Genomic DNA, 7,354 nt, shown 5'->3' on the forward strand with positions numbered 1-7,354 from the left:
TTACTATAAATGTGCATTTTCTTATATAAATGGAATCACACAGTGTAATCTGTTGTATCTTGTTGCTTTCACTTAGCATGACGTTTTCAAGATCCATTCATGTTTTAGCCTGTCTTAAAACTTCATTGCACTCCTTTCATGGCTTGATAATGTCCCATGACATGGGTGTCTCATATTTATTTATCCATTCACCAGTCGATATATCTATCAATTTGGATTGTTTCCAGTTTGGAGTTATTATGAATAAAGCTGCTATGAACATTCATGTAACAAGTCTTTGAGTGGACAAATAGTTTCATTTCTCCTGGACAGATTCCAAGGAATGGAACTGTAAGACTGTATGGTAAAGTTATGTTAAATTTTTAATGAAGGGCTTCCCTTGTGGCTCAGCTGGTAAAGAATTTGCTTGCAATGCAGGAGACCTGGGTTCGATCCCTGGGTTGGGAAGATCCCCTGGAGAAGGGAAAGGCTACCCACTCCAGTATTCTGGGCTGGAGAATTCCATGGACTGTATAGTCCACTGGGTCACAAACAGTCAGACAGGACTGAGCGACTTTCACTTTCACTTTTTAATGAAATTGCCAAACTGTTTCTCAAACTGTTAGCTAGTTTACATTCCCACCAGTGATGTATAAGGTTTCCGGTTTCATCACATCTCTGACAACACTTGTTATTATCTGTCTTTTAGAAATAGAAACCATTCTGTGGACATCATCAAAAAGTCTACAAATAATACATGCTGAGGAGGGTGGAGAAAAGGAAACCCTCCTACACTGTTGGTAGGAATGTAAATTGGTGTAGCAACTATGGAGAACAGTATGGAAATTCCTTAAAAAACAAAAAGTAGAGTTACCGTGTGATACAGCAATCCCACTCCTGGGCATATATCCAGAGAAAACTCTAATTTAAAACAATGCATTCATCCCAGTGTTCACAGTTGCTATTTACAATAGCCAACCTAATGTGGAAGCAACCTAAGTGTCCCTCTACAGATAAATGAAGATGTGGTGCATATATGCAGTGAAATATTAGTCATTAAAACGGATGACATTCTACCATTCGCAGCAACATGGATGGACCTAGAGATGAGCATACTGAGTGACGTGAATGAGACAGCGAGAGACACGTTTTATATGACATCACATATACATGGAATCTGAAAAACAACAGAAATGAATTTATTTAAAAAACAGAAACAGAGCCACAGACATAGAAAACAAACTTGTTTATCAAAGAGGAAGGGAAGAAGGGATAAATTAGAAGTGTGGGATTAACATATATTAACATAACACCTATATATAAAATAGATAACCAGTAAGGACTGACTGTACAGCACAAGGAATTATATTCCTTATCTTGTAATAATGTATAATGGAAAACAATCTGAAAAGAATATATATATAAATATAAAACTGAATCACCTTGCTGTACCCCTGAAACTAGCACAATATTGTAAATCAAATATGGTTCAATTTCTAAAAAAAAATTGTGATAGGTTTTTAGCACAATTTTATTAGAATTTTATCACAATTTAATTTATTAGAACTAAAAATTCTAATGACAGTATCTCATTGTGTTTTTAATTTGCATTTCTGTAAGGAATAATGACATGGAGCACCTTTTTGAAATATCTAAAACTATAAAATAAAATCGGCTTCTAAGGGTTACCATTTAGGGACATAATGAAATATTAAGATAATACTGTATTTTAGACTTGCCCAGCAACCTCAAAGGCAATTTTTATAAGCATCCATCATTTTCATGATCATCATAAAAAATCACCTACTCATGCATTTGTTTTTCACCAATAATTCTACAAAAGTGAGTCAGTGACTCATGCCCTGCAGGAAAGTAGAAAATTCTCCCTCTGATATTTCTTTCTTTTTAATATTTATTTTTAATTGATTGATGATTGCTTTATAATACTGGTTTGATTTCTCATTCCCAGGAGCTCAGCTGGCCCCCCTAGAGGCCTGGAGTCTTCTGCTGTAGGAGCTGTTGCAGTATCTTAATGAGTTTTTGATGTATTTGTGGGGAGGCTGGCGATCACCCCGTCTTCCTCCTCTGCCATCTTCTTCTACCTCCTCCCTCTGATATTTCTGTATAGTGCACTTTTTCTTATATTCAGAGATATCATCTTCCTGCCAGCAAAAAAAAAAAAAAAAGGTGATTAAAGTAAACTGCTTGAACAAATACCTCTGAGTTCAGTTGCTCGTTCAAGGGTCCAAGATAAAATGATGGAAACATCTTAGTAGAGTCTGTATAATTCACACAGCAAGGTGTGTGCTACAGAAACAGGTAAGAGTAGGGACCTGTGGTCTGTGGTTCGTGTAATTAATTCCAAATCAGGGAAGCTGCCCAGAGACCAAGGCAGGGAGCGGGGGAAGGGGCCCGACTCACTGCTGGAAAGGGAGCGTTCTTTGGGTTGTGGGTTCTGTTCTCGGATTTGACTCTTTCTGTAGTTGGATTTTTTCTGTATGTAAAGGGATGAAATGAGTTCAAGAGCTTTGTTGAAAGCTTAATAAGTTTCTGAAAACGTCTTGGAATCTGCAGAAAAGAGCTCTTAAATTTCCTTCTCTTTCAATTTGTTGAAGGAATTGATCTTCAATTCCCAGGTCTCCCTGGAGTCCCAGGTCTCCCCTCACATTTCCATTGCATGTCCCATTCTCTAACGAAATAAACTCCTAAATCACATTACAGAATTCCAATGCAGGAAAAATAAAGATCCCACTGACTATGGTCACTTGCTGGCCCCAACAGCGCCTCTGAGTTCCAGCCCATCTTTAAAGATCTCAAAGAAAAAATATAAAATAAAAATAAAGATCTCAAAGAAAAAAAAAAAGAAAGCCTTGTTGTCATCTCATTCTTTTTCTTTAGAACTCCTTGGTCTCTGCTTCCTTTTCCCCAGTTCTTAAACTATTTTCTGGCTGGAGGAGACCAGACACACGCAGGGTGGACTCATAAATAAATAAGTGTGCTCTTGCTTTCATTTCTAGACACACAGTGGAAATGGGCCCGTCCCTCTACTAATCGCCATATACACGCATGGCCAAAACAGCGTTAGTCCTAATAGCTCCAAACTAGAAACTGAGCCAGTCCTCGTCAGCAGGAGAAGGGATGAAGACATAGTGGTTTACTCACACAGTGGGGGTCTTATTCAGCACGGAGAAGTAGCCATCTACAACTGCAACACTCTGGATGAGGTCACAACGCAAGGCTAAGGTGAGAAGCCAGATGAAACAGAACCCATGTGTGAGTCCACTGATTGCACGTTCAGAACCAGGCAAGTGGACCCCATCAGTGCTGGAGGCGGTGGGGACCAGGAGCAATTACAAGGGCTGTCCTGGGGCTCTGTTACCTTTTACTGGGATGCTGTTTTCATGAGCATATTAACTTTGCAAAAATGTATCAAGTTTGTGTTATTAGAAGTTCTTCAATTCAGTTCAGTCACTCAGTCGTGTCAGACTCTTTGCCACCGCATGAACCGCAGCACGCCAGGCCTCCCTGTCCATCACCAACTCCCAGAGTTGACGCAGACTCATGTCCGTTGAGTCGGTGATGCCATCCAACCATCTCATCCTCTGTCATCCCCTTCTCCTCCTGCCCTCAATCTTTCCCAACATCAGGGTCTTTTCAAATCAGTCAGCTCTTCGCATCAAGTGGCCAAAACATTGGAGTTTCAGCTTCAACATCAGTCCTTCCAATGAACACCCAGGACTGATCGCCTTTAGGATGGACTGGTTGGATCTCCTTGCAGTCCAAGGGACTCTCAAGAGTCTTTTCCAACACCACAGTTCAAAAGCATCAACTCTTCGGCACTCAGCTTTCTTTATAGTCCAACTCTCACATCCATACATGACTACTGGAAAAACCATAGCCTTGACCAGATGGACCTTTGTTGACAAAGTAATGTCTCTGCTTTTTAATATGCTGTCTAGGTTGGTCATAACTTTCCTTCCTAGGTGTATTATTTTCGATAGAAAGTTTACCTTGGGGAAAAAAAAAAAAAGAAAGTTTACATTGGGACTTCCCTGGTGATTTCAACTTCATGTTTGTACTGCAGGGGGTTCGGGTTTGATCCCTGGTCTAGGAACTGAGATCCTGCATGCCCACTTGGCAAAAAAAAAAATAATAATTACATTAAAAAGTTAGCGTGATTTTTTTTTTTAATCAAGGGAAGGGAAAGGAATATCTTGGCATCCCAGTGGTTAGGATGCCGTGCTTTCACCGAGGTAGCTGGGGATCTTGTTGGGGAACTAACATCCCATGAGCCATGCAGCATAACCCAAAAAAAAAAAAAAAACGGGGGTAAGGAAGAAGGGATGCTTTTATTTATTAATATAATACTTATAATAAAATTGCTATGAAATTTCCTCTAAAAAATTGTGCTCATCAAATATACCTCTGGAATATAAAAAGAAATTATAATCTTTTATATAATTTCAGAAAGCAGTTTTATGCCTCTATTTAAAATCTTCCTAAAATAAAGTCTCCTATTTTTTTGTATGAAGCCCACCAGAATTTACTACCAAGTCCTGAAAAGTAAATCCCCTGGGCCTATGGGCTTTGATAGTACACATTTTAGTTCTTCATAGCTTTCTGTGATAACAGATATTTGCTTCTCCCTGCATGAATATAGTTCCACTGAAAATGCACAATGAGTCACGTGATGTGAGTCAGGTACTGAAAAGGGGAAGGGGCAGTTGACATGAGGGGAGCTTGGCCAACTGCAGAAATTTGCAAAAAAGGTTTTGCTTATTTCCTTATTCAGAATGCTTTTTCCCTGAGCCAAGGTAGCTGGATTAAAGTCCAGTAGAGTATAACCAAAGTGAGGGGTTTGTACATGGACACATATAGCCCAGGGGAGGATGCCAAGGGATCCGTGGGAAATAATGCAACAACAAAATGTCCATCAACTGATGACCAGGTCAATAAAATGTGGTCTATCCATACAGTGAAATATTATTCGGCCAACTACTGACACATGCTACAACAGGATGACTCTTGTAAACGTTATGCTAAGTGAAAGAAGCCAGCCACAAAAGGTCATATGTGTGTGGTTCCATTTTCATCAAATATTTAGAAAAAAAAATCCAGAGAGCGCTTGTCTCAGAAGCACATATAGTAAAACCAGAATGATACAGAGAAGGTTAGCACGGTCCCTGGGCAAGGAGGACATGCAGACCTGTGAAGCATTCCACATTCTAAAGAGGATGTGGTGCGTATGTGCAATGGAATATTACTCGGCCATGAAAAAGAATAAGATGATGCTATTTGCAGTAGCAAGGATGGACCTGGAGATTGTCGTGCTGAGTTAAGTAGGTCAGGCAGGAAAAAGGCAAACATGTGATGTCCCTTATATGTAGACTCAAATGGTACAAATGAACTTATTTATAGGACAGAGATAGAGTCACAGGTGTAGAAAGCAAATTTGTGGTTGCCAGAGGAAGAGGAGAAAAAGGATGGGTTGAGATATTGGGACTGACATATATACACTGCTGCCGCTGCTAAGTCACTTAGCTGCTCTTTGCAACCCTATGGACTGCAGCCCACCAGGATCCTCTGTCCATGGGATTCTCCAAGCGAGAATACTCGAGTGGGTAGTCATGCCCTCCTCCAGGGAATCTTCCTGACCCAGGGCTCAAACCTGTGGCTCTTATGTCTCCTGCATTGGCAGATGGGTTCTTTACCACTAGGGACACCTGGGAAGCCCCATATATATATACACTACTACGCGTAAAATTGATGACTAATAAGGACCTACCATACCACACAGCGAGTACTACTGAGTACTCTATAATGACCTATATGGGAAAATAATCTAAAAAAGAGTGGATTTATGTACATGTGCGGCTGACTCACTTTGCTCTACAGGAGAAACTAACACAACATTGTAAATCAATTACACTCCAATAAAAAAAAAAACCCAATAACAACAAAAAGAAATCCAGAGAGACAGAAAGTAGCTTAGTAGGTGTCAGGGACTGGAAGGGTTGGGGGGAATGAGACTGACTGACAATGGAAATGGTTTTCTGTTGGGGATAATGAAAATATTCTGGGATTAGAGGAGATGGTTGTGGAACTTTGTAAATATACTAAAAGCGAGATGTACATTTTAAAAGGGTAAATTTTGGAATATGCGAGTTATCTCTCTCACACACACACACACACACACACAATTTCTGCCCCAGAAATTGGATTGAAAATAGTACAGGAAATGCAAGTACAAGCAAATCACAAGATAATAGCAAGGCTGAAAAACACCTTCATCATAACCTCATCTTCTACATTACTAAGGTAGAAAGATCAGATGAAAAGATAGCAAAACAATTGAAACTTTCAAAAAAAATAATTGATTATGGTATACACCCAAACTAACATACAATCAATTATACTCAATTGAGAAATAATTGAATTAATATTATCATTGAACCTCAAACAAAGCATATTTTATATCTTAGATATAATGACCATAAGTTTAAGATTATGGGATTCACAATCTAGTATTTTACAAAATTTCATCAAACTTAATGATAAACGTTTAGCAGGTTGTTTTGTGATCTCTTGTTTAAGAGATCTTGGGCTTCCTTGGTGGCTCAGATGGTAAAAAATCTGCCTGCAATGCGGGAGACCTGGGTTTGAGCCCTTGGTTGGGAAGATTCCCTGGAGGAGGGCATGACAACCCACTCCAGTAATCTTGCCTGGAGAATCCCCATGGACAGAGGAGCCTGGCAGGCTACAGTCCATGGGGTCGCAAAGAGTCGGACATGATAGAGCAACTAAGTACAGACTGTTTGACACAGAAGTGCAAAAAGAAACACACCACTGGGATAAATAATACTTTTTCTTCCTATTTAAAACTGATTAACACAGTAAAACAGAAAACAATACAGCGACAAAATGAAATGCATTCTTTTGTTAGCAGATGGGTTGGAAGACTAAGAAAATGTGGTAGAAATTTGGAGAAACACATATTACAACAAACTATTCAGTGTGGGAGGTTTGCAGTACAGCTGGGTGAAAGTTCAAAAATGTTCTAACATGTTTCAGCTTGTGGTATTTGCAAGATTCATTCAGAGCTATTTTCTGTGAGCCATCAAAAGAGAGATTGTGTCAGGTAGTTGGCCTCAAGCATAAATTACTTATTCAAAATAATACCCTTTATGGAAACCTGGCTAAGTGTAACCATTGCTGGGGTGCGTACTTTGGTTAGTAAGATTCCAGAGGAAAGGTAGAAAGACGGTCATTTACAAACTGCGTCATTATTAGGCAAGCTATTGTAGGAAATAAACTGAAGGGGAAATGCAGATTTTAGAATATACCATTAAACGGATTTTTTTTTTTTTTTTTTTTT

At 39.2% G+C, this 7,354-nt stretch overlaps 1 non-coding gene across 1 annotated transcript; it reads left to right on the forward strand.

Annotated features, from left to right (window-relative positions):
• Nucleotides 1-5,100: 5,100 nt before the first annotated feature.
• LOC133074279 (U6 spliceosomal RNA) lies at nucleotides 5,101-5,207 on the forward strand. Its single transcript, XR_009697131.1, has one exon. It is a non-coding gene; the product is annotated as a U6 spliceosomal RNA (small nuclear RNA).
• Nucleotides 5,208-7,354: the final 2,147 nt, after the last annotated feature.

Source organism: Dama dama, chromosome 19 (assembly GCF_033118175.1).
Source record: "Dama dama isolate Ldn47 chromosome 19, ASM3311817v1, whole genome shotgun sequence".
NCBI classification, from domain to species: Eukaryota; Metazoa; Chordata; class Mammalia; order Artiodactyla; family Cervidae; genus Dama; species Dama dama.